Here is a 12,307-nt window from a genome sequence, read left to right on the forward strand (position 1 = left end):
TAAATAGTCTGTCAGATTATGGCACACTTTCTTCTGCCACAGAGAGCTAATAGGCTGTTCTAACAAATAAGGCTATATTAGCCACAGGTTAAAAATAAACTTCATCATACTTTCCTCTTTTTAAAGTATCAGAATACTGATTTTTCTAACTACTTAATTTCTTGATAAATAGTGCCTTTTCTACATATTGGATCTTGTGTCATATGTTCAGTCTAACTCTGTAAATGGTAGGCAGAGCAAATCCCATTACATGGTATTTATTACTGGGCTCTGACACAGGGTTAACACTGCAGAGTTTCTTACCTAGAAGAACAGCATGACTTGGTCTTCATTAGCTCTGCATCTTGGGGTTTTTTCCACATCAGTCATAGATCCTTCCCAAGATTTCTGCACAAACCAGTTCTTTGATAAATTTTATCTAGATTACCTTTCTCACAAAGAACTACCCATAAATATTTCAGCAAAGCAGCAGGCCTTGAATTGGCATTGATCTCTGGTCACCTGTAGGTTATTTGTATTGTCCTTTGATTGTCCATCTTTGATCTTTATTATGAGGCTTGACACTAACCTTTATGTTATTCTTTGCATCATGCTATAAAATCTTGTCATAAAATTTGCAGAACATAAAAAGTATTCTTTAGAGAAAAAGAAGCCATAGCAAAGGAAATAACAATTCTGAATAATCCTCTGTCCCACCAACAATATTCAAAGACTAAAGGGAGAAGAGGATGTTGTGACACTGTTTATATAAGATGCCTGCAAAACACAAGAGCCTAAACTAGCAGATACTTAGCACAGTAGTCCCTGTACTGCTTGTGCCACCGGAATGAAATCTTTCCTGAGCTTCTACAAAACATTCTGGAATTAAATCTTTCCTGGGCTCCTACAAAACATTTTGTAATGCAACACAGTTGGAGTTTGGGTATTTTTGTGTAACTCAAGTACACATATTAGGCAATAAATCTCTATTTTCATTTTATGAAGAAAAAATAACAAGTCTTGTATATCAAGGAAATATAAACAAAAGAATTGTGGATCACAAAAAATCAGTTTTTCATTATTTCAGCCCCATAGAGACACACACTGAATTTTCTTTGGTCTCCATTTATAAATTTCTTATACACTCCCTCTCTCTCTGACTTGCATTATGAAGTGTTTAAGTGTCTGATGTTAAGTTGACTCAGTTGATTTTCTGGACACAGGGTTGTGAAAAAGGGATACAGAATTCAACAGAAACCTGACAATGTAATCATTCAACAGTGTGTGTTGTCAACAAATTTCCAGGTGGTAATTAAAATATTTCAAAATATTTGTTTACAAGTGTGTATGAAAAATGTTCAGCCTTATGGTTTCAGGCCTTTTCACTCTATTGAGTATGCCATGTATGATATATGTCTAGGTGGATTTTTTTACACTTTATAGTACCTATTTAGAAACATTTTTGAAAATATTAATCTGATCCCATTTCAAGACTATTCCAGCTCTAGCAAAAACTGTTGGCTCAAAATGTTTAGCTCTTCTCATTGAGGATGAAGAGATGTCTTACCATTGAGTATCTGCTTAGAGAGAGATCTGTATGTACTTTCATTTCGTTTGCTGTCTTTAATTCAGCAAACAAATTCAGCATCCTGTTTTCCAAAAGAGGAGGATCAACAAGAAAAGAAACATTAATTTTTAACTGTAGGATCAACCAATCAATGCAATAACTTATCTGGGGATCTGGGGCATGTTTGATACCTCTAAATCAAGATTGTCTGTAATAATAAGTTTCATTTAATAACAAGGCAAAGACTGTTACAGAACTACTTGTTAAATTGTATGAATACTGTCATAGAGCTGATAGAGAAAGATTTTTGATTCCACTGTAAACTAATAGAGAATGGAAAAGACTGCTAGGTTGAGGCAAAAGTGTCTTGTTTCATTTTTAAATATGCTCAAATTTAATAAACCAGCTGCCTGTCTTTTCCTATCAATTCCATGTAGAGAACTTTTTTTTTCTATGAACCTGGATGAAAGGTGTTGTTAAATTATTTGCTGGCTCCTTTTTCAAAATGCAGTTTAGCTTAAAAGTGTCTTCCTTGCTAAAACTGCAGAAAACACACAATAGCTCATGTTTTGTTTATCATCTGTTTTCAGTTAAATGCTCATGCTTCTGTTTCTTGAAAAGGCCTTTTAAATGTTGCAATAGAATATACAAAGAACAAAGAAAGTTGTTTTAAATGCACCTGTGTGGTGAAAATCTCTCTTTAATCTGTCTGGCTAATATACTCAGATGTTTTAAGATATCACTCTACTTAGAAAGAAGTAGAGTTTGTTTAACTTTCAATTAAAGCAGCGACAACAGGGAAACAATCATCATGCTGATAAGGTGAAAAGGGAGAACTTAAGTTAAAATATTAATATATTCATTTCCCCCTGAGGTTAGTCAGTGTTTGGAATTCTTTAACCCAAGAAGAATAAGCTGACTCAGACTCACTGTGATTAATCTGTCTGTTTTTACTCAGAAAACCATTCTGTGACACATCAATATCAGCTGAAGTCATGTAGGAAGAGAACAATCTGGATCATCAAAGTTCTTCTCACAGAAACAGATTATTGTAATAGTTCACAAAACTTTCCAGTAATTTTCAAGATTTCAGAATTTTCAGAACTGATTGTCAGTAAAGTATTGAGATCTATGTACAGATTACAGCCTAACAGCATAATGTCATGATAAGAAAATACTTTTAAAAACTTGATCTCTTTCAAATTTAAGGCTGGTTAGGGGTTGGGATGTGGAGTGGGGTGGAAGGGTCAGAGAGATTAAGACGATGGGACTGGGGAAAGATTTGCTCTCAGGGCCTGCAGTTTTTTGAACATGTTTCATGTTAGTGGGCATAAGTAAAAGGAGTAATAGAAATTATAATCAAACCACTTCTAGTGGACATCAGTGGACAGGTCTGCCCTTCTTGTTATTCTTCTTGCTACAGCTGCCACAGAAGAACAGATCAAGAATTTTGTCTTTCCTCCCAAGCTCTCTCCATGAAAATGATACCCCATTAATTGAAACATGCAGACCCAGAGATGCTTCTGGATGTGTATGCCGGCTTTTCCTGAAAGAAGAGCCACAAATGTATCCCTGCTTCTGAAACATATGGACGTCTTGATCTCCTTGGAGGTGCTCCAGCACCTTAGATACAAAACCTTCCATAGTTTCAGAAGAGTGCCCTAATCTAGATTTCCTGTACTTCATATGGCACTCAACTTTAGGGTATGTGTAATTTACATGTCAGCTGATGGATAATGACAATAATGTTGATGGTATTATTGTGACACATGCTCAATAAATTATATTGTTTTTCAGCATATTTACTTTCTTGAAAAGGTGCATAATTTTCCTCTTAAATTATTAGTTCTTAAGAACCATGTTGATTCAAGGATGATAGTGTGTTTTATTAAACTGCAAATAAACATAGACACATTTAGAAACTAAATTTTAGAAATTATTAAATATGTGTGATGTTTTATCAATCTAGGAACCAGAAAGCCAACTATAAAAAGGGAAAAAATATCAATCATTCTAAATAGTGACTTGGCCATGGTTCCCATCATGATCAAGGATCAAATAAGATTTTTGCTATTTCTTCAAAGTGGCAATTTTAAAATTCTATATTAATATTGGTGTTACTGACTGGACACATAAATAATTAATTAAATTACTCTGGGAGCATTCATTGGTCATCTGGCATGGTTGATGGGCAGAGAAAAACACACCTCTGCTACTACATTTCTTTAGCCTCCAAAAAGTGTAGCCTCACACAAACTGCCTGATGGGAATGGTGCCTGGCCATTCACAAATAATGGCTTTACAGTTCTCTGGAAAATACTAAAACTTGCAAGGAATTTTTATACTGATTGAACATGTTTGAGAGTGCATTTCTAGCAACCACAGCAATCCTCTGCCACTGCTTTTTTCCAGATGCCAATTTGGCCTTAGAGATTTTCAAAACTGAAATTTAAGGGTGCTTTGGAAAACTGTGAATTCAGGTGCCAGCATGGTGAATAGAGTGGGATGAAGTAAAGTGCCATATGATCTCCTCTTGGAGGGCACAGTGTGATAGTGACCTGACCTATCAGTGAACTTTTTGATCAATGTAACCTCATTTAGGAAAGCAGAACTGGGGATACTAGAGCAAGTGGAAGAAGCTGATAAATGGAATTATTCTCTTTGAATTGAATGGGGAATTCCCATGTTTCTTCAAAATTTTCCTTTAGGAATACAATGATACATGTAGAAACATAGGGAGAGGGGAGCAGGTCAGAAGAAGGTGTTCTCAAAGATGGTTTTCTGACTGTGTCCGTCTGTGACACATCTTTGGATATCCAATTTTTTGTTAGGGGTGTGAGAAAACAATTCACCTTAAGTTGAAAGTATTTTGTATCCAATAAGCCTTAGGAATGGGATTCAATGGATGACTTAGAAGGATGCTTGATAGGATGTTTTCATATTGGTGTCTTATATTCCTTTTCCTTGCTCATTTTATTTGGATTTTATTTTCTTCTTTGAAAGAAAGTGGATAAATCTATGAGACTCTGATCATTCAAAATATTTTTGAAGAGAAAGATTGCAGATATTCTCACTGCTGCAGAAATGTATTCAGTTCTAAATAGATGGTATATACTTCTCCTGCAAAGAAAGTGGTAAATTAATGAGTTCAAAGGTTCATAGAGATAAGTCTTTCCTTTTACCACCCAAGAACATACATGTTTAGCGAAATCAAAATAAGTGCTAATCCTTGAAAAAAAATTTATACAATAGATGAACATATGAAAAGTAAGATGTTTAAATGAGAAACATTAAATATTAACAGGTTTTCAGATCAGAAGATACTCAAGGGTTTTTAATTGTTTCCCAGACAAGGAAGTTGTGACCTAATTAAACAGAAAATTATTTTAAAGGTAGTGAAATATCCAGCTATAATAATTTTTTTAAATCTCACCAAATTTTTTGTGGATCACTGTGTTAAAGAGAGTAGTGGGTTATACATACTTATTATCTCTTAAATGTGGTATAAAGTACTCTTTTAGGGCAAATACACTGTCTGTCAATTTTGTTGCAAGTTAACTGGATATTCACAGCAGACTTTAGCCTCATCCCCTCCATGGAGTTAGTGGGATGATATCAATCCATCAAAATCTACTGTACTTAGGGGTTTATATCTTATTGCTTACTGTAACCTTGTGATATACATCAAAATGCTCTCACTTCTGAGGAAACAAATTGATACATCTTTATCCTTGATTATACATGCACCATTTATTTATATTCTGTTATTCATGTTTCTGGTTTCATCTTATTCAAATTATCCCTTCTGACACAAGAACATTTCTTTTACCACCTGCAGAAAAGTAAGTGTAAAACTACACACAAATCTTTTTTTTTTTCAAATTAAAAGTTTTCTTCCATAGGGTCTTGAATAATAAGATAATATTAAAAAAAAACAAACAAACAAACAAAAAAAAACCACAAAAAAGAAAAAAACCAAAACAAACCAAAACCCAAAAAACGCTATAATTTTTACTATGATTTTATACAGAACAGAATCCTACCACATTTTTATGCATATGATGAAAGATCTAAGAAAATGCAATGGTATTATGCTAGGTAAACTATAATTTATGCAGCCAATGCTCACAGATTTGGGGAACTTCATTTGCTTCTTTGTACCAGTTGAAAGAACTTAATAAGTATTTTGAAAAGTCTGAATCATTCATTTTAATCTTAATGGAATCATCTCATATATGTGTTTTTCATATTCGACAGAGGAAATATGTTTTTCATATTTGCCTGATTTGCTGGTATTATTTTCTGTTCCTTAAAATATATTAAGGAACATATGTTTTCTGTTAATAATCAGAAAAACAAACCATATTCAAGTTTGTATTAGATGTTGTAACGCATGCTTAACTGCAGACTTTTACTTCATGTAATCTAAAATATAATATTTTGTGTGTCTTTGTTTTCCTCCGCCCACCTTTTATTGTGTCACATAATCTCACATAAGAACAGCTCTATCAGGGATTATAGGATATAGAGAATTACTTCTAATTTCTTTGCAGGTGTTTCTGTTTTATTTATCACCAAAACATCTGAGTACTTCAGTGACATTAGTTATCTTTTTTTCCTACCTCCTCTGAGATGCAAATAAGTTATACTTAAGGCATATTTATTGGAACACAGTTCCAGTACCTAATACTAAGAGCAACTGAATAGGTGTTAATATCAAATTTCATAGCTGCTCACTTTGAAACGTGGTCTGATGTTGGTGTCTTGTATAAGCATTGGCCTTGCTTTGCAGACACAGATGTGTATCATATGTGTCCAGTTGGACAGTTGCACTTATTTGAGAACTGGCAAAGCTACATCTCTCCTCATGAATTGTATAGTTCAGGCAACTATCACAGATCTAAATTTTTTGTTTACATGACAAAAATCACAAATTAGTCCTATTGCAAACAGGTACTCTAAATCACAAAGACTTCTAACTCTTGAGTTATGGTTGTGAGACAACATGAAACACGGGTACTATCTGGACTTTCTTATAGTTGCACTTTTTACTGCAAAAATTCAGCGTAGTTAGTAACTCCAGATGAGTTTCCAAAATTAATTAAGCTTGTAACTCTAAATAAGTTTTCAAAATAAAGTCCCATGGATTTTAGAACTGGGTTTCAGAAGGACACAACTGGTAGCTATTCTTTTTAATTGGAAAAATCTTATTTGATAGAAAAAATAATTCCTTTCTTGGTGCCTGTCAATCTTGTGCTCTTAATGAGGCAGATTTCAATTAAAATACAGTATGCATTTATTTTGAGTTTATCATAACTCTGTGTCCTGCATTATTTTTGTAGTATTCATTATGGAAAAAAGGTGGTCTTCCTTGTGTCACCAGCCAAGAAAAGAGAACTTTAGTTTTGTCTGATCCATGTGCACACTCAGTGCTTACGGAAGCTATTAGCAAGTAAAAAAACAAAACAAAAAAAACCCACAAAAAAAACCCTCCACAAAAATAACAACAAAAAAGGGCAAAATCTTTCCAGTCTTTACCCCCTCAAGGGGCTTTCTTCCATCAAACTCTAATTGTTCAACGTTAGCAGGATCATGAAGAGCAGATACTTCTGAGCATGAATATGGCATATGGGAGAACTGAGTTGCTAATTATGACCCATAATCAGTCCACCTCTATATGGTTTTGTTCATTTGCAGAAAATCTGATGTATTTAGCTTTTACTGTTGCTATTGAGAACATCCATCTCAAATGTACAGTGCATGAATTGTGAGCTTTGACTGTATTCAGGAAAATCAGCTATACTACTGTGCTTCAACACTAGCTGTTCTCATAGCCCAGGCCTCAAATTTAGCCATTTTTGTCACATATCATTTTTATTTCTGTCTCATCCTTCCCTGTTTCAGGGATGCATAGTTTACTACCTGCCAAAGTGAAAGAGATGATCTAATTCCTGTTCCAATTTGTGCTCCAAAGGATGCTGTTGAAGATTATATTTTCTGTTGAATGTACTCAGAGTATAAAACAGTATTTCTTTCTAGAATGCAAAATCTTCAGGAAAAATTGAAAACAGTAACTAAAATGGTCATGGTTGCAGTATTGTAAATACATTGATGCTGAGAATAATGGAAGCAGGAGTGGTCTAGAAAGTGAGCAGGGTTGTGAGGTCTGCTTGAACACCATCTCTTACAGGTATCACGGCAATCAATAAGTTGACCAGACTGGTTTATGAGATGATAAAATCAGTATTAGATTTTGTTGCAGTAGGAAGAAGGGAATTCCATTGTTTCATGATTCTGGGAAAAGCCACAGTCTGGGTTTAAACAAGACAGGGAGAGAGCTTCTTGGGTGATGGCTGCCAGGATCTTTCCCAAGAAAGAGTTACACAATTTTTTTAATATATTCACTTAAAAAATCAAATATTAAATTGTTCTGAAAATATGTAATCAAAATACCATATACTTGAACATTAAACAAAAGTAAAATACTTTCTAGAATTCTGAGACATTTTAACTTAAAAAAATTCAAGAGAACTAAAAAACTTGGAGAATTTAAACATAAGTTAGTAAGTAGATCTATTATCCCTAATAACTTGTAATTACATAGAGATGAAGGCCTGTTTCACTATGAGATCGATGACATTTTCATTTAGATAAGACAAGGAATCAAACCACTGTACATAAGGCATATGTAAATCTTCCTATGATGTTTTTCAAGTAAACAAAGATATGGCCAAATTTAAGCATTTAAAAAACCTTAATATTGCACTGGAAGAATCAGAAGGTTAAATATTTTCTGAATTATCTTGAGATTACTTTAAAATGTCTCAAAGAACAAAGTCTAATAGAAATTGTGGTAGATGTGATTATTTAATACCTACTGAGGCACTGGTAAAATGTATCAAATCCATACAGCGACACTTTTAGAAGTCCATAGTTATATTTTACTAGTTTAACAAGGATAATTGAAATTCAAGTAACAACTTTAATTTCTTTTCCCACTGAAAACAGCCGAATATGAAGGGTCTGAACTTTTAATGAAAACTGGCCAAGACCCTTAATACTGCAAAGGTATCTTCCAAAATTATTCTTATACTTCTAGATCTACAGCTGCTTATTAAATATCTGCAAAGTCTGTGTAATTGTTGTTTCAAAACAAGGTTACTGCCATAATTTTGGAATATTTTGATCATTATTGAGCTTTCTGATATGTGTTATGTTAAATGGAAAAGTTTCCTAATTTATGCACAGCTGCCTACAACTATTCTGTGCATTTTCTGAGATACTACTTTTTTTGACATCAGAGGAAACTCTGTGGATGTTGGGTAGAGTTCTTTATACTGTCTGGATGTCTAAGATGATGCTTTTTCAGCTATTCATGACTGTGTATGACAGGCATATGAAACTGGTCTATTTCTGGTTGCAAAAATCTACTTCATGACATTTGAAGAGTTATCAGATGTCTTACGCAAAACTGTTATGTATTCTCACTGGGAGAGGGCATCCACATCTTCTCTGGGTTACCTGTTCCAGTGCCACCCTTTCAGAAAAGAACTTCCCACTATCTAATCCAAATCTACTCTCTTTCAGTTGAAAGTCATTGCCCCTCATTCTGTTACCCTATGTCATTGTGAAAAGTCCCTTTTCAGCTCTCCCACAGACCGTCTTTAGCTTCTGGAAGGCTGCTGTAAGGTGTTCTCGGAGCCTTCTCTTTTCCAAGCTGAACATCCCAACATTCTCAGACTCTCCATATATGAGGTGTGATTCAAATCCTCTTGATCATCTTCTTGACCCTCCTCGGGCTTGTTCTAGCAGGTCTTTCACGTCTTTCTTATACTGGGGATTCCAGAGCTTGGCACAATGCTCCAGATAGGGCCGCACCAGTGCAGAGTAGAAGGGTAAATGCCTTCCTCAACCTCTTGCCACACTGCTTTTGGTGCATTCCTAAAGGATACTGTTCATTTTCTGGGCTATGAATTCACACTGCTAGCTCATATTCAGTTTAATATCCACCAGTATCTAAAGGCCTTCTCCACATGTCTGCTCTTAATGTGCTCATCACCCTGACTGTATCCATGTTGGGGATTTCCCTGAGGCAGGTACAGAATGCATTTGTCCTTGTTAAACTTCATGAAGTTTGCACTGATTCAGCTCACCAGTTTGTCAACATCCCTCTCAGCAAAGTTGCTGCACTCCATCCCCTGTTCATGTCTTTGATAACGATGTTAAAAAAAATCCAGTCTCAATACCAGCCATTGAGGAATGCCACCTGATGCTGATCTCCACTTGGATACTGAGCTCTTTAACTGACAATGCAGATAATTTCTTACTCCCTGAGAGGTCCACTCATCAAATCCTTATCTCTCCAATTTAGAGACAAGGATGCTGTGTGTAACAGCATGATGGCTGAGGCTGTGTTTGGTTTTGTACTGAAAACAATGTTGATAACACATGGATGTTTTTGTTACTGTTGAGCAGGACTTGCACAGCATCAAGGATTTTCAGCTTCTCATCCCAGAAGTAAGAACGCTGGGTGAACAAGGAGTAAGAAGGAGACAGCTGACGTCTGACCCCAATTGACCACAGGGATTTAATAACTTATGGCATCATGCTTTGTATATAAAGCTGAAGAGAGAAAAAGGAAGAGATGGGACAGGTGGAGGGATGGTGTTTTGGGACTTGGTGACCCAAGTCATTGCTATGCTTGATGGATTTATGCTTTCCTGGGGATGACTGAACAGCTGCCTCTGCATGGGAAGGGTTGAATAGATTTGCTTGTGTGCTCAGCATTTGCTTAATCTATTAAACTGTCTACCTCAACCACTTACCTCAACCTCTGTTTTACTGCGTACAGTAAAACAACTTTTCCTCTATGCTGTTCTTGGGGTTTTTTTCCCAAATGGTCTGACATTTTACTATGGTGTTTTTTTAACTTTAAAAAACATTGTAATGCTGCACTGTTCTTAAAGATATGTTCAGGGATGTTTTGTATTGTTTCACAGTCTTCCTTAAAAAAAAGTTACATTTCAGAAACTAAGTGGAGATTAAATATTAACCAAAAATCCAGAAGTTCAGTGACATAATTAATAAATATTCATCTTGTGATCTCCAGAATGACATCATCCATATAACCTGAATCCCCATGATAGATGAGAGTTATATTTTGCCTCTTATTACACCCTCTGTCATCAACAAGCCTCTAAATTTTAACTGCTGTTTCTCATTCCTACATTGTTCTGCTGTGATCTATTAAAATGGTAAATGGGTAGAAATTAATGGAGGTGTTCATTCTGTGTCTTCCAGGAGTTAAGGAACCTGTGTTCATTCTGTGTCTTCCAGGAACCTACTATGAAAGAGATTCCGTATCTTGCAGGTAATTTTCTACATAATAATCCCTGATGAAAGGGAGCTTTTTTTTGAGGAGAAACATGATGACAAGAAAAGTTGTTTCTGCTAAGAGGAGAAAGAAGAGATAAGAAATGAACTTATCTTGCTTACTATTTTTCTTCTGTTTTTCTTCTCCTCCTTCTCTTTCTTCTTCTTATTCTTCTCCTTCTCTTCACATTCTTTTCATTCTCTCCTTTCCTTCTTTTCCTCATAATTTTTCTTCTCCTCCTGGAATGCAATGCTGTCAGATAGGGTATTCTCAGACCTCTTAAATCACAGTAGGCACCTAAATCAATTAGATTGCTTTTTAGTAAGATGCAGGCAAGTATATGAATATTATTATTTATTTTCAGAATCAGAAACAGAGAGCAATTAAATATTTCTTGGTGGTTAAATTGAGTAATGAACATATGTTACACCATTGTCATGGTTTCACACTGGCTGACTGCCTGGCACCCACAAAAGTCACTTACTCACCCTCCCCTGTCACAGCTGAGCAAAGGAAAAAAAATTAATGAAGAGCTTATGAGGTGAGATAAGGACCAGGAGAAAACACTCCAAGGGCAAAACAGGCTCAGCTTAGAAGTACAAAGTGAATTTTTTACTAAAAAATCAGAGGAGGATAATGAGAATTAAGCCATTAAAACACATTTTTCATCCCAGCCCCTCCCCCCTTCCCACCAAAAGCACAAGTTGGAAGTTTGGTCAGTTTGTCACGGAAGGGGGTCCTTCTGCTGCTCAGGGAGAGGAGTCCTTCCCCTGTGAGGTTGTGGGGTACCTTCCCTTTCCAGTGTAGTTCCAATCTCACCAGTAGCAGTCCTCCCAAAACTGCTGTAGCATGGGTCACTCTTTCCACAGGGTGCATTCCTCCAAGGGCAGTCTGCTCCAGCCCAGAAGCAAGGCCCCTCTCTCCGCTGGGTCTCCCACTGGATCACAGCCTCCTCCAGGCATCCACCAGCTCCAGCATGGGCACCTCCCCCATGGCTATGGGTGGATCCGTGCATTACCATGGGCTGCAGGTACACAGCTGCTTCACCATGGTCTTCACCATAGCCTGCAGAGGAATCTTGGCTCCAGTGCCTGGAGCACTTCCTCCCCCTCCTTCTCCATTGACTGTAGTGTCCATGCTGTTTTCCTTCACATGTTCTTACCTCCTCCTCTTGTCTAGCACTGTGCCCCACTTTATTTTGATTTTCTTCTTAAATATGTTATCCCAGAGGTGTTACCATAATCTTTAATTTGCCCAGCTTTGGCCAGCAACGTATCCATCTTCAGAACCATCAGGGATTGCCTCTGCTAGACATGGTGGAAGCTTCTGGGAGCTTCTCACAGAAGCCACTTCCATGGCCCCCCACTACCAAAATCTGGTCATACGAA

The 12,307-nt window shown here is 36.2% G+C and overlaps 1 long non-coding RNA gene across 1 annotated transcript; it reads right to left on the minus strand.

Annotated features, from left to right (window-relative positions):
* Nucleotides 1–454: 454 nt before the first annotated feature.
* Nucleotides 455–11,872, minus strand: LOC135291115 (uncharacterized). Its single transcript, XR_010353981.1, has 3 exons — nt 11,739–11,872; nt 11,042–11,216; nt 455–4,666 (listed from the first exon to the last, which is right to left on the minus strand). It is a non-coding gene; the product is annotated as an uncharacterized LOC135291115 (long non-coding RNA).
* Nucleotides 11,873–12,307: the final 435 nt, after the last annotated feature.

This window comes from Passer domesticus, chromosome Z, assembly GCF_036417665.1.
Source record: "Passer domesticus isolate bPasDom1 chromosome Z, bPasDom1.hap1, whole genome shotgun sequence".
Classification (NCBI taxonomy): domain Eukaryota; kingdom Metazoa; phylum Chordata; class Aves; order Passeriformes; family Passeridae; genus Passer; species Passer domesticus.